The sequence below is a fragment of the Gobius niger genome, assembly GCF_951799975.1.
Source record: "Gobius niger genome assembly, chromosome: 5".
In the NCBI taxonomy this organism is placed as follows: Eukaryota; Metazoa; Chordata; class Actinopteri; order Gobiiformes; family Gobiidae; genus Gobius; species Gobius niger.
Window position 1 is genome coordinate 8884774 of NC_136856.1, and position 22950 is coordinate 8907723.

Consider the following 22950-nt stretch of genomic DNA (forward strand, 5'->3'; position numbering starts at 1 on the left):
GCCAGTGTCTGCCCGCGCGCTCACGCACACGCGCGGGACAAAGCGGAGACACAGAGCGGTGCCAAAGTGACACACGGGTCTGCGGTGGTCCCTGCCTCCTCCACTCTCCGGAATAAAGACTTGCTGTGCAGATTGAATTTGTTCACTGCAAACTGTAACAGCAAAACCATGTAGCGCACACTTAACCTGCATTCAGAAAACTATACAGTAGGCCTATGTTTGGGATAAGTGGTATCTTATTTATACTATATTAGTATGTACAAATCTAAATAGTACAAATATGAACTTTTACCTTTCTGATCAGAAGATGTATAAATAATCAATTACATTATGTTTGTAGCCCTATAGCACGTTTCAACAAAGGGGTATCAAGTGTTTCTCATCTTATCCTTCTTATTATTTCCTCCATCCATCCACTTTCTTCCGCTTTATCCGGGGCCGGGTTGCGGGGGCAGCAGAGATGCCCAGACTTCCCGATCCACACACACCTCCTCCAGCTGTTCTGGAGGGACCCCGAGGTGCCACCAGGCCAGCTCGGAGACATAGTCCCACCACCGTGTCCTGGGCCTTCCACGAGGCCTTGTCCCAATAGGACATGCCTGGAACACCTCCTGAGGGAGGCGACCAGGAGGCATCCGAAATAGATTCCCGAGCCACCTCAGCTGCTCCTTTCCACGTGAAGGAGCAGTGACTCTACACCTCCACCCTGCAAAGGAAGCTCATTTCGGCCGCTTGTATTCGCGATCTTGTTCTTTCGGTCATTACCCAAATCTCATGACCATAGGTGAGGGTGGGAACGTAGATCGATCGGTAAATCGAGAGCTTTGCCCCGACTCAGCTCCCTCTTCACCACAACAGTCCAATACAGCGACCGACCGATCCGTCTGTCGATCTCACGCTCCATCCGTCCCTCACTCGTGAACAAGACCCCGAGATACTTGAACGCCTCCACTTGAAGCAAGGACTCCCCACCGACCTGAAAAGGGGATGCCACCTTTTTCCGGTGGAGAACCATGGCCTCGGATTTGGAGGTGCTGATCCTCATCGGCCAGATCCTCCTCTCCAGCACCCTGGAGTAGACCTTACCGGGGAGGCTGATGACTGTGATCCCTCTGTAATTGGAGCACACCCACCAATCCCCCTTCTTAAAGAGAGGGACCACCACCCCGGTCTGCCAATCCAGGGGCACTGTCCCCGACCGCCACGCGATGTTGCAGAGACGTGTCAGCCATCTTATTTCCTATTGTACATAAAATGGCACAGAATCAACATTTTTCTGGTTGTGATAATGATGCATTGGATTTGTATAGCACTTTGGACACTCAAAGATGCTTTTTATATATACCAGGCCCTTCCTGCATAGCTTCCGAGATCTGACGGGATCGGGCAGAGCACAGGCGATATGGCCAAATGGTCCAACACAATAGTGAGTAAGATTAGGAAAAAGTTGATCAAGCTCACAATAAAACAAGTCCAAACTAAAAGGACTAGGATTAAAATAAGGCCACTTACTGGGTTGCTGTAGTTGGTCTAGGTCTAGTCATCACTTTCAAACATGGATTGGCCGCCACAGAGTCCAGTCCTTTACCCCAATGAGTATCTTTGGGATGTGCTGGAGAAAGCTTTGCACAGTGGTCACTCTCTCTCATCATCAACGCAAGATATTGGTGAAAATATACACTAGATCTTTGGTTCAGGCAGTGTGTGAATGCTATCCTTTTTTAACTGCCGTACTTTGTGACAGAGAAGATACAGCCTTCTGTTATTGTGCCCCTGGGCAAGATACTTCATCCATCTTACCTATATGATGTGTTGGCATGTCTGCGATCTGTGGTGTTCGCAAAGGCCATGAGCACAAAATGGCACATCTCTTTCAGAGCCAGAGAGCTCCTTCATACAGTTGCATACATCACAGTGAGTCACAGCGCGCCGTACTGTACTCGGTTAAACAGACAGATTGGGCCGGTAATCACCACTGAAAGGTACATAAACAGAGCAGCTGATTTCTGCACTCTCTCCCTCACAGCGCGGCCCGCTCCTCCACGTCTCCCCCCCCAAACCCTAAGTGGTCCTGAAAGGCTGTTTATGAGCTCGTCTTACGCTGCGTTTGATCCGAGGGGCTGCCCACACACGCACACACGTTAGCGCGAGCCGTAATAGCCAAAATCATAAACAAAAAACGTCGATTTAATCCGGGGGGCTTCTCACACAACAGTGGGGAAAGGGGGACCCCGTGTTTGGCCCAAAGGGGAGCTTAGAGGGGCATGTGTACGGAGGCAGGTGGGGGGTGGTTTGGTCGGTGATGACTAGGGAAAGCAATCTGAGGTGCCCGACGCTTGAGTGAGTTTTCCGAGGAGCTGATTAACGGCAGATTAAACTGTACGTCCGCACAGTTTACGGCTCAAAGTCTGAAACTCAATGCACCGTTCGCTGGGTTTCTGACTGGGAAAGGATACAAGCAATTGGCCACCACTGTTGGGAGGAAAATGACACGGTATTTGAAAACTTGAGTAACTTTGTTGTCTCTCATCAGGCGTGGGCTAATCAAGGCTACAGTATCAACCAGAGACCTCACGATTCAATACGATACACCAGTTACGCATTCTCCAAATATTCTCCAGCAACAGTATGTATTACCGCCATTGATGAGAATATGCCATGTTTTTGTCACATTAAAATCATTAAAAGAACAATTACAGTTGGATTAACACTGATTCAAAGTAAAACAAAACAAAAATAAATGCCAAAACTCATCTTATTTTTGTAAATGCATATGTCACATCAATACAATACAATATTAGCCAAAAAAATCGGCTTAAGCCACAGAAAAAACCACACCAGTCAACCTCTATTAGCTATATTTTTATGATTTAAACCGTTAATTGTTAACACAGGCTGTATGGGGCGGCGGCAAGTCCTCCAGAACCATCACACTGAACACGGGGCCTCCCCAAGGCTGTGTGCTGAGCCCCCTCCTGTTCACTCTGCTGACCCATGACTGCACTCCAAAGTAGGACTCAAACCTCTTCATCAAGTTTGCAGATGACACAGTGGTGGGCTTCATCAGCAACAGAGACGAGTCAAACTACAGGAGTGAGGTGAACAGACTGGCCGTGTGGTGCACACAGAACAATCTCTCTCTAAATGTGGAGAAGCCAGAAGAGGTTGTTGTGGAGTTTCGAAGAGCGCGGGTCCAGCATGCTCCTCTAACAATCAACAGTGCTGCAGTGGGAAGTTCCTGGGTGTGCACATCACAGAGAAGCTCTCCTGGACCGTGCACACTACATCACTGGTCAAGAAAAGTAATCAGCGTCTCTACTTTCTCCGCAAGCTGAGAAGAGCCAGTGTCCCAGCCTCCGTTTTGTGCAACTTCTACAGAGGGACTATAGAGAGCATCCTGACCAGCTCCATCACTGCCGAAGGAGCCTCTCAGCGCAGCAGTGAAGAAGATCTGTGGACCCCCTCCTCCCCTCTATTAAGGACATGTATTCGACCCGTCTCATCCGCAAAGCCGTCAAAATCGCCAGGGACCCTTCACACCCGTCACACAGTCTCTTCAAGGTAATGCCTTCAGGGAGGAGACTGAGGAATCTACGGGCCAGTTCCAGTTGACTGAAGAACAGTTTCATACACAAGGCCATCGGGAAGCTGAACTCCCAACCCACCCTCCCACCCCTTTTCCCCTCCCCCTGCCCCACAATCAAGGATGAGAGAAATATAATTTAAAATAATTCATATGGTTTGACAAATAAAAGATATGAATTTGAATATAATAAATACAAATTAAATTACTTAAAGTATCGGCTTATATATCGGCTATCGGCCATGCCAACCCCCTCCAAAAATCCATATCGGTCGGACCCTAAGTTTATAATATTTTATTGCAAACCTTTTGTAATTTGTATTATTGGAATTGATCTATGTAAATGTATTATGTCTTTTTATGTCTTAGGGACCAGGACTGTGAATTAGCTGTTAGCTATACGGCCTATTGATATGGCATCGGTTATTTGTAACAATGCTTGTTCTGTCCCCATCAAACAAACATATAAATAAATAAGCAATAAAAAAGATGAGGGCCCCCTGTATGATGGAACCTGGCTGAACGGAGGAACCCTACATTCTGGAATCTGAGGACTGGACGGTCTGTGATCTTGGCCCGTCTGCTGAGGGATCCTTCGGCCCTGGGTCTCTATAGCCTGTCCGTCCATGGGAGTGGATCTCTCCTTCTGTGGTTCTCCCCAAGGTTTCTATTTTCTCCTGCCAGGTTTTATGAGTTTTTCCTTGCCGCGCTGGAGAGTCTAAGGACGGGGGACGCCCACGCCGCTCGTCGCTGCCTCCTATTGGACATTATATTTGCCTGGATTCACCTGAACTTTTAATTGTCATATTTATTGCTCTGTTTTATTGCCTTAATGTTTGGTGCAGCTGTGAGGCGACTTCTGTTGCGATATTGGGCTATACAAAACCATTAAACTTAAACTTAAACTTATGATGCAAAGCCTCTGAGGACCCCCAGGAGCCCACTTTGGTACCCACTGTGAAACATGATTTCAACAAGATTTAGAAAAGTGGCACCGAGGCTGTGTGAACTTTCTCAGTGTCTGGGTGGGTGGGTTTCCTTTTGGGTGCTCCGGTTTCCCCTGTGAAATCAAAACATGCACAATATATTGGTCCTCCAGCTTGGCGCTCCTGATAATGAAACTTGCAGCTGAGATATGTGCCATGGCGGGTCACTGTGGTCACTGCTCTTGACCCATTTCCCCATGTGGAAAATGCGGGACGATGTGTATTGCAATAATGTAAACTGATTTCACTTTGTCATCCTCGTGTGTGTCTCGCCCTGTGGTGCAGTGAAGCATCTAAACAGCAAACAAACCACCATTGAGCTCCGTCTGTAATCAAACTCGAACACTGGAGTTTTTCTGTGGTTTCTGAACAAACGTCCCAACAACAGGAGCTATAAACTGCTCCAGAGAGAGGGAGGGGGGGCACGGAGAAGTGTGCGGAAATCAGCATGACTTCACCCGTTCGCCTGCCAACAGCTCTCCTCACCTCATGCATTTGTCACCGATTTAAAAAACAGGCTTCGAAACCGCAAGTGACAAATGACCCAGTCCCCATGCCGCAAGAAATTCAGACGCTCACGAACACATAGAGACATAGAGCTGCTTTTCTGTGGCCATCCGGGGACATGCTTTTCAAAGTCTGTGCAACTAATTTGGCAGAAACTGTGTGCATTTATCATAAGTATTAGACAACACTTTCCTCATCTTTCCTACAGTGTATAAAGAGTAAAATTACATTTTACATGATAATGCAATTGGACAGTGGTACAAACTTTTGACTGGAGGGTGTAAACAAGGGCGAAACTAGATTTGGAGCTGACAGCAGAGTCTAAACAAGGACTCAAAATGTGAAGTGAAGTCTACAGCCCTGCAGAGAAGCAACACCGGGTCACGTATCAGAACCACTTCTGTAGGTTATTTTATAAGATTACATTATTATTTGAGACAAATCTACAAATTTAAATGATATTTTCTCATTAATTGTAAATATTTTGATGATTGTACTCAAGCCTTAACATTTTCCCTTAACTTATAAACTAAGCTCTATTGATAACTTGAATGGTCCCATTAGGGGTCTGAGTCTGCATGTTCTGTCTGTGTCTTCCTCCAGGCACCATCACTAAAAATCAATAAACCAGGATGAATGAGAGTGTGTTTGAGGGTGTGACTTGGGGATGCAAATTAGCCCCTGGCTACAATCTGACGTGGCGTGTTTGCATGCATGTGTATCATGAATAAAAGAGACTATACTGAGTTTAATAATGTTAAAATGTATTATTTTCCTCCCCCTACATGTTCCAGCCATGTCCTAATGTGTAGAATGAGCCCAGACCTGTTCACCACAACTGCCTCTAAAATCCTGCACTGTCACTCAAAAAGGTGCAGCTTAATATAGAAGCTGCAGTTACGCGTAAGACCTAAGGTGGCAGTAGTGAGTATAAAACTGGCCAACTTGCATCTAGTCCAGGGGTGTCAAACTCATTCGGGTGGCGGGCCACATATAATAGAGAATTCATTAAGCTTCATTAATAACAACGGCTTATACTTGTATTGCACTTTACAAGCCTGTGTCACAAGTTCCTCAAAGTACTACAAATAGTCATTATTCATTCACTCCACACTCGGTGGTGGTAAGCTGTTATTGAAGCCACAGGTGCCCTGGGGCAGACTGTCCCACCATGTGGCTTTAATGTGTTGTTCCTATCCTGAGCTCCTATTATGTCAGTGCCCCCTAATGGACACGTGTGGAACTCTTTCCTTTTTTTTTATGCCCCTCCAAGTATCTAGACTGAGCATTCTGGTTATTCTTTAAAAATCCATAACTCCGCACATGGGCTAGAGACTTACTTTTTTTTTTACATACTCTGGAATTTATGCTCTACGGGGCAGGGGCCGGATTAAATCATCGGGCCGTATGTTTGACACCCCTGATCTAGTCCCTTTAACATGAACAGTCGCGACTAAAATAAAATAAAAAAAGAGCATTGTGTACAATAAACTGCTGCAAAAGTTTTAAAGCCATTCTATTAGTTATTAATTATTTCAAAATTGTTCGTAAAAGCACCGCAAAAGACAAAAAAACACAACATATTAATTACATTGTTTGGTAAAATATACCAAAATACCGTAAATTCTCTAATACTGGCCTCTATTCCATTAGCGGCCGGGTCTCGGGTTCGCGGCTGGCGGAGGCAAATTAAAGCCGGTCTCTAAAACAGGCCGGGGCTTTTAGTAGAAACTATAGCGGTAGAAATATTCCCTATATTAGGAATTTGTCTCATACTCGTGTAAACGAAAACTCACGTGCAGGAAGTAACAAACGGGAACCCGGGCCGATGGGGAACGCTGCGGAGGAGCTGATCCGAGCGTAACTGTGACACAGATTTAGCCACTTTTCAGACCTCCTGTGACTATTTGTAGAAACAGGGGGAGAGTTGTGTGACCCTCCAGGGTTTTAATAAAGTCACCATCGCGTCTTCAAAGCACGTCCAGCTGCTCCGTGTGCAGGTCAATCCCACGCCTCAAAATAACTCCTCCCATCAGCGCGAGCGTCTCGTCTTCTCTCGGGTCAGTCTCATGATCGATCACAAACACAAACGCTCCGTCTAAACTCGCCTTTTACACAAGATAACAACAAATAATCCGGTCCGCGGTAAAAACGAAACAGAAACCTGCAGTGACATTGATGTCAATGCTCCGTTAACAGCAACGAAACACTTCCTGTTGTCGATTCAAAATAAAAGGCGTCAATGTTCCAGCCGCTGGGAGAGGGTTTGCAATGTTTATTAATAAATTAACCTAATATTTTAGGTGAAAATGGACACAAATCTGTTTTTTCTTCATTTTCCTGATCGTCCGTTTTGCTCAAATAGAAATAAAGGCCTGTCTCTAATTGTGGCCTGGTTCCAATAAAGGCCTGGTCCTAGATGCCCTTGAGTAAATAAAGGCCCCGGCCTATATTAGAGCATTTATGATAATAATGTTGAAATATGTGGGGACACGACATTCAAATACAAGTGCAACAATCTCACTGTGTATTACGTTATGTATTAGTGTTTCTGCAGCTTTTTATTGACTTGTTTATGTAACGTTGTTGGTCTTTATTTACGTATTATCTTGCAGATGATATCCAGCGTTGCCCACCTCCAGGCCCATGTTTGCACACAGCGCTTTGCACGCTGACCGCAGATTTGCTCTGACCCAGAAAAGTTTAGCCCGAGTGCCGCGCTTCATCATAACGTCACTGACATGTGCTGGAGCGGACCCACCATAATCACTGTGTGAGTGAGAGAACACTTAGTGGTTTCAGCCAGGGATCCAGAAGGAAGAGAAAAAAAAAACGAGCGAGTGTGTCATATGTGGAGAGCGAAGTTGCATCAAAGCGATTTCACACACATCACCAGAACTCGTCACTGTCCGGATCCACTGCCCACCCATCCACTGCTGATCACACGGAGCAGAGACGAGAGTGACGGGTGAGGCTTCCTGTCAGGACCGGCCCACACTGTCCTTCCGCATGTCTCCCCGTCTCATCTTGGCTCAACGTTATAATTTCACGGAGAAGCAGATGTGTTCGGAGGCCCGTGTAAGACAGAAATATCGCATTACGCCAAACTTACCAAAAAGCCGTCCTGATTAAAGCTGTTTCTGAAACAAATCCCTTTCTTCAAAAAACACGCTGAATGTGATCACACTTTGGTTCATTTATACGTCGAGGGTAAAATAACACGTGATGTGAGTTCATGTGACCACACAGGAGAGGAATGAGCTGACACCGGGGCTGGCTGTCCGTCAGGAGACTTGGTGAAAAGACAATAGACCTGAAGAACAGCAGCGACATGCCCCCTCCTTTTGAGCATGAGGTGGGCAACGTTTAGCCGGCCCTCCCCTGTATAATCTCTAACCCCCAAGATGAATTTGAGGACTCCAGTAGTAGTACTTCAAAAAATACGCAGAGCAAAATGGTTTTAGTCATCAGTTGGTGTGTTGAAAATCTATTAACCCCTTAACTCCCACCTGAACTGAGCACTTTTTCTCCAGCTTTACCCCAATCTAAAAGCTTCTGGAAAAAAGGTGTGAAAATAGCAACAAAACTGAGACGAAAACAGGGATGAAAATGTGAAAAAGTGACAAAAATGGACAAGAATTTGACAAAAAAGTGATACAAATTTGACGAAAAATTGAGAAAAAATGGACAAAAAAGTGATAATAATTTGACAAAAATATGCAAATAATTTGACGAAAAAGTGACAAAAAAATGGACAAAAAAAAGTGACAAAAAAGTCACGAACATTTGACAAAAGTGAGATGACTGCCCAACAAAAAAAGTGATGAAAAAAAATCTGATAATGTGAGGAAAAAGATCAATTTAGTTGTGTAGGTCTTAGCTTTCAAATGAGGTGTTACACTGGCCTACAGGATTTGGGTAAAGCTGAACTGGAGAAAATGCTCTCGGTTCGGGCGGGAGTTAAGAGGTTAAATAATAGTTCAGATAAGATAGAACTGTATTGATCTCACAAGAGAAAGTCACTTATTACATCAGCTCTGAAGAAACACTCTGCAAATAGTCGGGAAGTTGTGCAATCAAAGAAGAACGGTTCCTTGGTTTGTTTCTAATAAAACTGTTTTAAGTGAAAGGAGGTTGCACCGTTATTGCCGTCTTGCATTTGACCCATTCTTTGGCGGTGGTTAGCACTGAAGTCTCACAGGAAATATGTCCTGGGTCCTGGGATGGCCGAGCAGGTCGTCTCATGAAGGATGGCATTTCAAATCATGGCTCATAGGTGCAAACTGTTGTTGTGTCCTTGTGCAAGACAATGTGTTGAATTTAATGCTGTTTTACGGAAATGTATTATTCTGTATTAATATTTTTATGACTTTGTCTGTTGACATCAGTCTGCCCAGGGACTACAGGTGGAAATTAGCACAAGTGCTATAACCTGGTACAATGCATCTCTCCCTTTTGAGGTTAATGTATATTGTACACTGCCCCTGTTCAAATAAATAATTATACTACACTAAACAAAACTAAACAATTCACCCACCTTGCCTGTATGAACATAGTGTGCAAGTGAGCGTTTAGTTGGGCTGATGGCGCAGTCTACCCCAGGGCAAGTATGAAGTAAAGGAATAATGACAACAGCAGGGGTAGGTGAGTTTGCGTCATGGAGAGCCGGTTTTCAGTACCGCCCAAAATACCAAGACCTCACCATTGTAACCCAAAGTAAAGAACCATTTACTGCAAATGCCAATGTTTTACATTATGGGATCTTCGATGAAGATTCTTGAGTCATGTTATCTTCTGTACTCTGTAGTTGAAGTGTAGGATGTTTCGCCTCTCATCCAAAAGGCTTTGATAAAGACCACTGGGCGGGGTTAGTCTGGCTAAGCCACTCCCCTCTACTAACAACTACTCTCAACCGGGCAAGGCAAGTTTATTTGTAGAGGAAAAGGCAATTCAAAGTGCTTCACCATTGCATAAGAGTACAAGAAAGCCTGTGGACAAACAACCTTAGATCGACAACCTAGAATCTGCATCTAAGATGGACAACTCCTGTACAACTGAGAGCCTACACCTAGTGGGATGTTCTGCCAGGAAATAAATAAAAATACAGACCGTATTTCCTGAGTACTTTAGAAGGTATTTGATTGATTATTTGCATAATGATATTTCTCAAAATCATCTTGGGGACCAGAATTTCTGCGCTGGAGGGCCGGATTTGGGCCCTGGGCCTGACGTTGCCTACGCCTGGACAACAGTGTAGCGCTTTGAGAAGCTCGTCATGTTTGTAAAGCACAATACAAGAGCCATTATCCTTATAGTTATACCACTAGTTCTTTCTGAATTTAGTCTTACATTGGAACAAACACTCTTTTCTCCCCTCCTTGTAATTCAAATATCATTCAGATAAGCCTTCGCCGTCCCATTATTAAGGAAGCTCTAGTCTATGGAAACAGCCTTTAAAACAGCTGATGCAACATAATAGATAAATTGAAGTCGGTTGATCTTTTGTGCTGTACTTTGAAGATAAAACGGAGTAATTGCAATAATCCCATTGAAGACGGACTGATATTGTTACCAGATCTCGATCCATATTTACGTGTCCATCTGAGATGTGGCTGTTTCTGAGATCTGAGCCTTGGCTGCACTCTGCCGTAATAACTCCGCTCTATGGAGCTGCGGCGGGACGTCCCATCAGACGAGGGTCACACCTGGATGTGATGAGGGGCTGGCGGAGGTGAGGTCTGTCCCAGGTAAAGAGGAGAGAGGTGGAGGAGGCACGGATGATGAAAGGGTCCCGCTAATGGATGGATGTCTGTTAAGTACGTGAAGGTTAGACTCTGGGGGATTACCTCATCATTACGGGACGGGCCCGGGTTAGACTTACACACGTTTAGCCACACGCACCAGAGATAGTCAAAGACAGCTAAAGACACAGCGTTTTGAGGTGGATTATGGCCAATAGCATCACGGTCAATCACTTCCAGATCCAGCGACGTCACCTCAGTCCAGTTCAAGCAGTAGTCAACGTGCACACTACTGTGTTCAGAGACGGGACGAGCCAAAATATGATTCAAGAAAGAGTCACGTTACTCAAGTACAAGTAACAAGTTGTCATTCATATCACAGACAGAAGCCCTATTCACACGGGATTAGAATGATTTGGGGACGTTGGCGTTTATGGGCATTTGCACAGGATAAGCATTGTCAGCAATTCACTCATTTTTACAGACTTTTATCCAGAAATAACTGAGAATAAATGAGACTGTGATGACAACAGGCCTTTTGGGAATAACTGCATTTGGGTCGGATAAACGTTTTGATTTGTAATCTTATTAATAAATCTGAAATGTGAACGGTTTGAATTGATGTTGCCCTTTTTTTTGTGTGTGTCATAGTTGCTTTTCCAGGCACGTTTTGTCACATTTTTGAAGCGTTTTTGTTGTAGGTTTTTGGTCCTTATTTGCTGCTTTGTTGTCTCTCTTTTGTCACTCTTTTTCTGCATGTTCGTCACATTTTCGGTACTTTTTTGTGGCTTTATTTATTGTGTTAGTGTTGCTTTCCCGGCACGTTTTGGACGCTCTTCTGTTGCGTCTTTGTGGCTTTTTCATTGCTTTTTCCATTACATTTCCGTCATGTTTTGTCACTTTTTGGTTGCGTTTTCATTGCTGTTTTGATGCTTTTTTCAGGAAGCTCTTAGATTTGGGTAAAGCCAAACTGGAGAAAATGTGCTCGGTTCAGGTGGGGGTAAAGAGGTTTAAACGTGTCATTCAAATTATTTCTCCAATTAAAAAAAAGGTATTTTGACTGATGTGACTACAAAGTTAAGGTTAAGGTTGCTCAAAAAAATTGCAGACACAAATTGACAAAATTTTATTGAGTAACAGTTCCGTCATTAGAACAATTAAAGGTGCTCAATGAAACCTTACACTTTACTCTAAACAGTAGCCCCTAAAATACCTGAGCCGTTATAGGACCTGCTGTTTATGGTTCGGGCTTTTTACAGAGTCAGACTTCTGTCAGAAACCATGAGTGACAGCAACATGACGCTAAATACATTCTGGCCGTTAAATTCAGTAAAAAGGCTGAGGCCTCACTGCTTCAGTCAGTCACAGACCGACTAATGAAGAAGGAAGTCATGGAGATTCTGCTTTAGACAGAACTTTATGTGCTGTAAATTCTGAGGCACCCCTCCTGGAGCCGCCACCTTAACGTGGTGGAGGGGTTTGAGCACCCGAATGATCCTGGGGGCTCTGCTGTCGGGGGCTTTGTGCCGCTGGTAGGGTCTCCCAGGGCAAACAGGTCCTAGGTAACAAAGAGTGGTTCAGAAGCCCCTTATGAGAGACCAACAGGCCCGGTTAGAACCATGAGGCCGTTCTTCTATGGACCCACCACCTGCAGGAGGAGCCATAAGGGGCTGGTGCAATGTGATTTACCACCCGGAAACGGACAAGTGGAAGAAAATGGATGGATGGATGATTGAGCCAAATAAAGATTGAACAAATATCCATATATTATCTGACGTAGGGTCATGTGTGTCCGACTTCCTCTGAGTCATGGTGCAGCAGAACAGATGTGGACAGGCCCATGTTACAGAAGCTCATGAGGTTCATTTCTTTGACACCAGTTACTTTAGTAACTGTTGACTGCACAGTAAAAGTAGATCTATCACAGTCCTGTCCACATCTGTCATGGTCCACCATGACCCACCATGACTCAGAGGAACTGGGACACACATGACCCTACATCAGATGATATATATGGACATTTTTTTCAACCTTTATCTGCATCAATTTTGTTATTTTGATTTTTAAGTGTTAATTATTTCCATTTCATGTTTAATTCATCACCTACTTACTTAAGTTTTAGAATTTACAGCACATTAAGTTCTGTCTAAAGCAGAATCTCCATGACTCAAGGCTCATGTTCTCTGTATTTCATCTGTGAGTCACAATACTGACATTAGATTGCAGGCTTAAAGGGGCTGGATGCAAGTTGGCCATTTTATACTCACTACTGCCACCTCAGGCCATATGTGTAACTACACCTTCTATATTAACCCTCGTGTCGCCTTCGCGGGTCTTTTTGACCCGCTGTCATGTTCCGGGCATTTGGATGCAAGGTGACACAAGGGGGCGCCCTTCCAACCTTCTCAGTGTAAATGTGAGTTGACTTTCTTCAGAGTTAGACTTTAGGTCAGACACCATGAGTGACAGTAACATGACGCTAAATACAGTGAGCTCTTTGTTTCCAGTAAAAGGCTGAGGCCTCATTGCTCTTCAGTCACAGACTGAGAAGTGAAGAAGGAAGTCATGGAGCTTTTGCTTTAGACACAACTTCAGACTTCTGCTGTATGTGAGATTTATATCATATCAAATGTTGTAATCTGTAAAGCACTTTGTGATACCTTTCGGTATGCGAAGCGCTTTATAAATAAAGTTTGATTTATTGATCATATTCTGAAACTCAAATCTATAGTAGAGACATAATATATGGAAAATATTTTTTAATTAGAAAAAGAAAAATATTTGAAAATCCTGTATCTAATATAAAAAATAGTTTTTTATTTTATTTACTCTCATTCTAAAAAAGAAAACCCAAACAAACCCTAACCATTTGTATCTGCTGTATAGTCATGTTTGTCCCAGTTCCTCTGAGTCATGGTGGGTCCTGGTGGACCATGACAGATGTGGACAGGACTGTGGTAGATCTACTTTTACTTTGGAGAAAATAGTTACTATAGTAACTGTTGAAGAAATAAACCTCATGAGCTTCTTCTGTAACATCTGTCCACATCAGTCCTGCTGCACCACGACTCAGAGTAACTGGGACAAACATGACCTACAGCAGATACAAATGCCCTGGATTTGTTTTTTTTAGAATGAGAGTAAATTAAAAAAAATAAAAAATTATTAGATACATTTCAAATAATTTGAAAAATTTAATTTTTCTTTTTGTAATAATAATTTTCCATATCATATATACATATTTACTACATATTTGAGTTTCAGAATACGATATGACACTTACATGCAGCAGAAGTCTGAAGTTGTGTCTAAAGCAGAAGCTCCATGACTTCCTTCTTCACTTCTCAGTCTGTGACTGAAGAGCAATGAGGCCTCAGCCTTTTACTGGAAACAAAGAGCTCACTGTATTTAGCGTCATGTTACTGTCACTCATGGTGTCTGACCTAAAGTCTCACTCTGAAGAAAGTCAACTCACATTTACACTGAGAAGGTTGGAAGGGCGCCCCCTTGTGTCACCTTGCATCCAAATGCCCGGAACATGACAGCGGGTCAAAAAGACCCGCGAAGGCAACACGAGGGTTAAGCTCGTGCATGACGGTAATTCGGACCCGACAGTGACAGTGCAGGATTTTAGAGGCAGTCGTGGTGAACAGGTCTGGGCTCATTCTACACATTAGGACATTACTGGAACATGAAGGGGGAGGAAAATACATAATTTTAACATTTTTAAACTCCCTATAGTCCTTTTAAGTCCATAACCGTATGAGACAGAACATCTAGATAAACGTGTTGAGTTTTATTGAAAAAGTCTCGGAGATAAATGGAACAATGACTCCTCAGACAGCAAAAGCTTCAAATGATCGTCTAAACCAGTACCTCACACACAATAAACCCTTATGTGGATCTATAATCACATCCATTGTTAACGGACAAACTAATGTCCTAAAGAGGCGCTGGCCCGCAGTGGATTTATATACTAACACAGACTTATCCTCATTATCTGTAATAAAGTGAGGAGCCACTAATAAATCATTTCTCGTGGCCCCGATAGAACTTTAACCACACGGCATTAGTTCTTCACCGATGCGACCGCAGTTTGGCTGGAGGGATTTAGAGCTAGACTTTGGCAGCTTTCTCCGTGAGGCTCAAAACCAGGCTCTGATTGAAATAGCATGTTGTCTTTCCCGCTTCGCCAGCCTTTAAATTACAGTTCAGCCGCTGGTGGGACAGAGAAAGTGGCAGTGTCCATGCGAGGGAAGCGCGGATGTGATTAAGGAAAAGACGAATGACCCGAAATGTCAAAAACGGGGATTGTTTCAGCAGCGGAGGCAAGATTTATTATTTTCACAGTTTTGTCCAAACCGCTTATATGTCAAAGATTTCTGTGTTTGCATATGGACCAAAACAGACACTTTGAAATCATGAAATACTGACTCTTTGAGGAGACAAGATTTATTATTTATCGTACAATCTACAGTTAATGTGTTATATACCTGTCACCCATAGCAAGCAAGTGTTTAAATTACACACACAGTAAAAAAGAAAATACAGCATGAATATGTTTAAAGATGTATAGAAATATGTTAAAGGTGAAAAGTTTGGAAACACTTTTATGTTTTGGCTTTTTTCCTTTTCAGCATTGTGTGATTCTCATTGAAGGCGTTAAGCTCTGAATGAACATGTGGGATGATGTAGGAAACAAACAAAAGTGTGAAATAAATCACAATATGTTTTAGATTTTAAAGAGGGGGTATTATGTATTATTATATATATATACATAGCACCAGTCTATATCACACTACAATGATGACCAAACCTTCTGTTGGTCTGTAAATGCAGTAAATTAGAATAACTGCCTTGTATAAAATTGCTCTCTCAAAATGGCTGTAGTGAATGTCTTGAAATAGGCCTCTGTCTCTTTAAGAACCTCTGAGCCTTTCCGACACGCCCCCTCCACACGCTGTCTGTGGCATCAGTGGGGAGGGGGTTCTGCTGAGGAGCAGTGGTTGGTTACTCGGCTGGTGACGAAAGCTCGGAGGCGTCTCCAGGAGGTGGGGGCGTTCCTAGGAGGACTCAGGCAAACCTATCCCTAAAATGGCCGCCATCAGAGTTTTTACAGATTACTCAAAAATACGTGAATGTGCCAAGGCAACACTTCAGGCATGTTTTAAATGAGGGAATGACATAATAACATGATGTAAAGCTTGAATAAGTCGATTTTGCATAATACCCCCCCTTTAAATTATTCTAAATTGCATTTAATTGCCATTTATGCTCGGTATTTTCTCATTGAGCTTCGTAAGGCAGTCATCTGAAATGGTTTTCAACAGCCCAGTGAAATGAACCATCTCTGGCAGTGCTTAATTTATAAATGAGTAGTTTCAGGAAAGCTTTTGGACTGATGTGGTGGATTCGGGGGAACAGGCCAAAACAGTTGTAATAAATAATAATGGCTTACACTTGTATCACGCTTTTTTCATTCTGGTCTATTGTAGATGCTTTAAGGGGCAGGGGAAACCCACACAGACATGGGGAGAACATGCAAACTGCACACAGAAAGGCCCCCTCCGGCCGGGGACTGAACCCGGGACCTTCCGTGCCGCACGTAACACTCTCATTAAACGTCATTATATCATCTTCAATCCTTTCCGGATCCTCCAAAATAGTTCACGGATCCTTTGCCCTGAATTAGAGAAAGGCAGGAATGTGTTTCCCCAAACGGGGATCAAAATAAGCTCTGATTTCAGGTGACGACATCGTGAAGCTATCAAAGCAATAGGCGGCTATTTAAAATAATCTAAATAACATCAATCCATATGTGTTCATGTATAAATTAAAATTAGTAATAAGTAGCGTGTTTACCTTAATACATCCTTTTCGTCCCTCTGGGGGTAATACAAGTGTTGATGGGATGATTGGGGTCTTTCATCTCCCCCTGGTGTCTCTGGCCAGAAAACCACATTCGCAACTTTCCTGCCTCCGGGTCAGTGTCACCAATGCACACTAATGGAATCACGAAGAAGAAGCTAACAGGCTAACGGGCAAAGCTAATTGCGGGCTAGCGCCACTTAAACAGTATTTACAGCCAAGTTTAAGTGAAAAAAATGATCTCCATTGTGTAATTGGATGTACAATATCCCTCTCTCCCTAGCAACTTGCTACGACACCTGCAGTTGCGCTTATGGCCTCTAGGGACATGAGTTACTTAGTACGGCTTTAATGCCTTGAGGGGGAATATAAATAGTCTTTAAATAAAAGGAAAAATAACACATTAAAAAGTGCAAACATTGTAGTATATGTTGCAGTTTTCCATGATGTTCCTCTTGAGTTTTAGAGTTTGGGCATCTTCACCAACTTCTTTTGGTCCCGTATCTGGTCAAAGCCTTCTTCTTGCTCAGATCAACATGACTGCCGGTACCTAAGTTTCATGTTTGCTTTGTTGTTCGGTCAGTGGTGTATGGGAGGAAAAGTAAGAAAAAGTGTCTTCAAACCCTATAGTTTCCTTATTTTTCACGCTCTACTTCCATTGTCCTCCGAGATATGAGAAGTCGATCCAAAGCCAAGCCAGCAGACTGACCTATTGCCTTCTTCTTCAGTGAACGGAGACCTGCATAACCCATCATATCCCTCTCCCGTCCCACCACAGAGATAAACAGAGCTGCTGCAAGCGTTCAGCGTTTGTCCCGCCCCCATCAGCGGTTTGATTGACATGTGAATTACAGCGTGGGGCGATGATAATAAGAGTGCTAAGCGGGCCAGGCTGCTGCTTCTATCCAGAGTTGGCATGGGCTAAAAAGGCTCGCGCGGCCGTCACGTGAAGAGGCAAATAAAATTGACAAGCTAACTGTTAGCGCTCAACAGTTGTTTCAAAAGTCCTGCCAATTTTTTTCATCTCCTCAATCTCCGTCAGTCTCCTTCCCCCAGACCACATCCAGATACACGAAACCCATCATTTATCGGGGCAATCTAAAAATAATCTCCCCCAAACTGCAGCCAAGCTTTGATGAAAAAAAAATGAAAAAAAATTGTGTTCAAAACGATCAAGGTCAAAATAGAGAAAATGCGCGTGGACGTTTGTGAGTCCCGCTGCAAAGTCTCCGAAAAACACCGAGATCCCTTTGGATAATTGCTGCTTCCCCCGACCATGTAAACAACAGCAATTTATGTGTCAGCACTTCTCAACCTCAAGAAAAATCACAAACAATCTCACTGTTGTTCACTTTTCAAACAATGCTACAGTTTGGTCATGTCACAGAGAGTTCACTCGGCGTAAAATGTATTACGAAAACATGATTGAATTTTAAAGAAAACAATTCAATGTTTGTATTCACATTATTCTATTAAGATTATTATCCAATCTGAAGTGGAATGAGTGAATATTTCTGCTGTATTTGATCCTGATTGGCTGCACCGTGTGACCAATGCAATGCAATCAAAAAGTCACATTACCAAGACTTTAACTTTTATCGTTTTTAGTTCAAGAGAAAAAATAAATAAAACTCTTTGAACCTTTAAAGGGACTATGCGGAGTTTAAAAATGTTAAAGTTAAGTATTTTCCTCCCCCTACATGTTCCAGCCTTGTCCTAATGTGTAGAATGAGCTCAGACCTGTTCACCACAACTGCCTCTAAAATCCTGCACTGTCACTCGGTGTTACTTCGGGTCCGAATTGCCGTCATGCACGAGCTTAATATAGAAGCTGCAGTTACACGTATGACCTGAGGTGGCAGTAGTGAGTATAAAATCACAAACTTGCATCTAGCCCCTTTAACCTTTTTATGATAATGATTGTAATCTGGATCCACTTCCCATTACTTCTTATGCACACACACAGAATAGAAAATGCTTTATTTACTATAAACTTTTGGTGCAAACAAGCAAGAGTAAACAACATATGAAGAGGTCAAAACCAAGTGCCATTGAAAAAACTTGTGTGCTTTGAAATATGTGTGTTTCATTGCCAGATCTTTTGCAGGGTCATCAAAATATAAAGTCACTTGTTTTTGACCCAAAAAAATATGAATATATACACAGGTGCTCGTCATATAATATCATGACAAAGTGCATTTACTTCTGTTATTCAACTTAAACTGTGAAACTAATATGATATAGACTCACTACATGCAAAGTGACATATGTATAGCGTTTATTTGTTATGATTTTGATTATTATGGCTCAGCTTGTAAAAAACCCAACTTAAAAATCTCATAAAATTAGATTTTCTTTTTTTTAATTATGAAAAGTCATAATCATCAAAATTATATCAAATAAAGGCTTGACATATGTCACTTTGCATGTCATGAGTCTATCATATATTAGTTTCACAATTTAAAGGGGCTATGCAAGTTAGCCATTTACAACTCACTACTGCCACCTCAGGTCATACGTGTAACAGCAGGATCTATATTAAGCTCGTGCATGACGGCAGTTCGGACCGAATTAACAACTTTTTCAGTGACAGTGCAGGATTTTAGAGGCAGTTGTGGTGAACAGGTCAGAGCTCATTCTACACATTAGGACATTGCTGGAACACGGGGGAGGAAAATTCATAATTTTAACATTTTTAAACTCGGTATATTCCCTGTATATTCCCTGTATAAGGCGCATTGAGTTGCCTTGTGTACGAAATGCGCGGCATAAATAAAGTGTGCCTTGCCTTGCCTTTAAGTTGAATAACAGAAACTTTTTCAATCAATCAATCAAACTTTATTTATAAAGCACTTTTCATACCGAAAGGTATCACAAAGTGCTTTACAGATTACAACATTTAAAACAATGCGCCTGGGACAACCTCCCATATATATATACATTTTACATATTAGGATTAAATGCATAGATAAGTCAGTTAAAGGCTAAGCTAAAAAGGTGGGTCTTGAGCTGCTCTTAAAAACATGAACGTTCTCTGCAGCCCTGAGCTCCTCCTCTTTTTCATGATATTCTAATTATATGACGAGCACCTGTAATCTGTTTTTGCAAATGGACTCCTCATGTGCAGAGCCATGTCAAAAAATATACACAATAGGGGGCAGTATAGGGAGGGAGAGTGAGAGTTCAGCTTCATAAGAGTGGATGAAGCGGTCCTTCAGTCAGTAGGACCCAGTGTTACAAAAATATATTACTTTGTTTCAGTAACTAAGGAATATAACATATTACTTAAACAAAATACGGGAATATATTAGTCATTACATTACGTTACAAGTGCATTTAAATGTATGAACGGAAAAAAAACCCCCACCAAACTCCCTCCAAATAAAATGCTGGAGGTTGGTGTATAAGATCTGCAGTCTGTAGTCATGTTGTCAAAGCAAAACATGAGAGAATGGGGGAAAGGAAATCTCTGACTGCACTTTTGCTCAATAGCTTTATTACTATACAGTTTATATTTTGCCAAAAGTAACTTAAAAGTAACTCAAAGTAGTGTAACTCAGCCACATTCTGAAACAGTGATATGTAATACAAACATATACCATTTTTAAAGCTGTAATCAATAATATAGGACATATACCAACACTGGTAGGACTTGGCATGATGGAACAAGACTTTAGGATTTACAAAGGCCCGCTCTTGTAGTGCTGCCACTGTCAGCAGAAACCTACAGAACAGTAACATTATGGCAAGTTCACATCGCATTACCTCGAGCACAAACCTCAAATCCTTTGTGGCGCATTTGCAGATCCTTTGCTTGACCTCACTATGATTTTGAAGCTATTATTCAAAGGTAACAATGTCCAGCGTTGTTTTGAGCCAAATCCCCGAGTCTGTTTTTGTTGGATTTCTGTTCACTTCGACGCAGTCCATCCTCATTTCCAGGCCTCACATTAAGTCGTTAAGTTATTAGAACCATCAGATTAAGACTTTTACATCTTTTCAATCTCCAATAAATCCTGCAGACCTGTGTGCCTCGCTCACAACTTGGCAACAGTTCTCAAATGAACCGAGGCTCAAAGACAGAGGTGCGGGGAGCAGACCGGCCCGGGACAATCTGCCTCTCATTATCAATTAGGCCTGTTTTTGTTTCTCTTCACCACAAGCATTAACCGCACCGTTACTGGCAGAAGACCGCAAAGCGAAGGCTATTTTCATCAAAAGAATTAGGACGAGATGAATGTAGCGTGGGATTAGCGTGGCCCCAGGAAACGAGCAGGAGACGTATAGGAGTTTAATGACGACAAGTGGGAGAAGTTTGGACAGTGGGAGTGAGCGGAGCAGAGCTGCGCTGGCACCGCTCGTCGGGGAAGAACCAGTTTGACGCTTGGACACGGTGCCACGTGAGCCATTAAATCTTCATCATTGGTACGTGAGAAAAGGACAAACACAATAAGTATAAGATGTTCATTGGCGACTTCTTCTACTCATTTCTACTAATGAGCAAAGGGGTTGTCCAAATCATTGTATGTGTGGCTTACGACGCTCTTCCTGAAAAAGTAAAAAAGTTGCCACTGCACACATACACTGTACACAGATTACGGTATCATTACGACTATAATCAATATCGCCAAGACGCTATCGTTCCATATCAGCCAACCAGAGCACTCTCAAAACTCAGGGCCACATTCCTTGAGTCTCCAAAATCACTGTAGGAGGTAAAGCGTTCAGCTACCAAGCTCCAGTTTTATGGAATAAACTCCCAGCTCATGTTAAAGAAGCAGAAACAGTCCCTACATTTAAGGCTAGGCTCAAAACGTACCTCTGAGAATTAGATCATGATCAGGACAGTTAGGTAAAGCTCAAACCCACAGCCTGGAGTAAAACTGCCTTAGGAGGAACACTGCTGTGGGAAGTACAGTACATGAGTGCTATCCTCTTGTTCTTCTTACTGCACACTTTCTCTTATTATGATACAATATTTCTATAATATCACATGGTGACTCCTGTCCCACTCCCCGTCGGGAGTGCCTGTCTAGATCGAACGGAGGAACCCGGCTGAATGGAGGAACCCTGCCTAATAGGACAACAAGGACTGGAGGTTCTGCGATCCTGGCCCGTCTGCTCAGGGACTCCCATCGGCCCTGGGTCTATAGCCTGTCTGTCCATGGGAGTGGATCTTTCCTTCTGTGGTTCTCCCCGAGGTTTCTCTTTTCTCCCCCTGGGCTGGAGAATCTAAGCACAGGGGCCGATGCTTATTTGGACATTTTGTTTGCTTAGATACTTAATTCACCGGAACTTTACATTGTCTTATTTACTGCTCTGTTTTATTGCCTGAATGTTCGGTGCAGCCCTGTGAGGCGACTGCTGTGATATTGGGCTGTACAAAACCAGTGATTGATTGACTGAATACCAGTGTTAATTTCGTCGACTAAAATATTTAGTTTAGTCTTAATTTTAGTCAAAGTGATATTTTTGACGACTAAAATTGGACTAAAACTAAATTAAAAGTTTCTCATGAGACTAAAACTATGACTAAAATGTCCAGATATTGTAGTCAACTAAAATAAGACTAAATAAAAATGAAAAGGAGAGACTAAAATCATCCAAACTTCTATTGACCGTCTGAAAGAGCCCCAAATCATTTAAATTCACTGCCAAATGAACAGGTCTGAGCTTTGTTCATGTGGAGCAGCTCCATGAAGTCGAGGACCTTGAATAAATATGATTATAATGAATATTACAAATGCAAAGTCGACTAAATTCGTCTTAAATTTAGTCGACTAAATTGACATGCAATTTTAGTCGACTAAAGGTAGACTAAAATTGAAAAGATTTTTTGGACTAAATCTCGACTAAAATTAAATTACATTTTAGACTAAAACTAACTCACCTGGTGGTGAGCTGGATCCGCTGGCAGGGGAGGAAGCCGGTCAGACCTGGCAGGCCCAAACGTGTTGTGAGGGTCTGCTGGGAACGTCTGGTGGATCCCTCTGTCAGTGGGGTCTTCAACTCCCACCTCCGGAAGAGCTTCACCCAGATTCCGGGGGAGGCGGGGGACATGGAGTCAGAGTGGACTCTGTTCTCCTCCTCCATTGTCGATGCGGCTGCTCGTAGTTGTGGCCGTAAGGTCTCTGGTGCCTGTCGCGGCGGCAATCCCCGAACCCGGTGGTGGCGCCCGGAAGTAAGGGATGCCGTCAAGCTGAAGAAGGAGTCCTACCTGGCCTTGTTGGCTTGTGGGACTCCTGAGGCAGCTGAGAGGTACCGG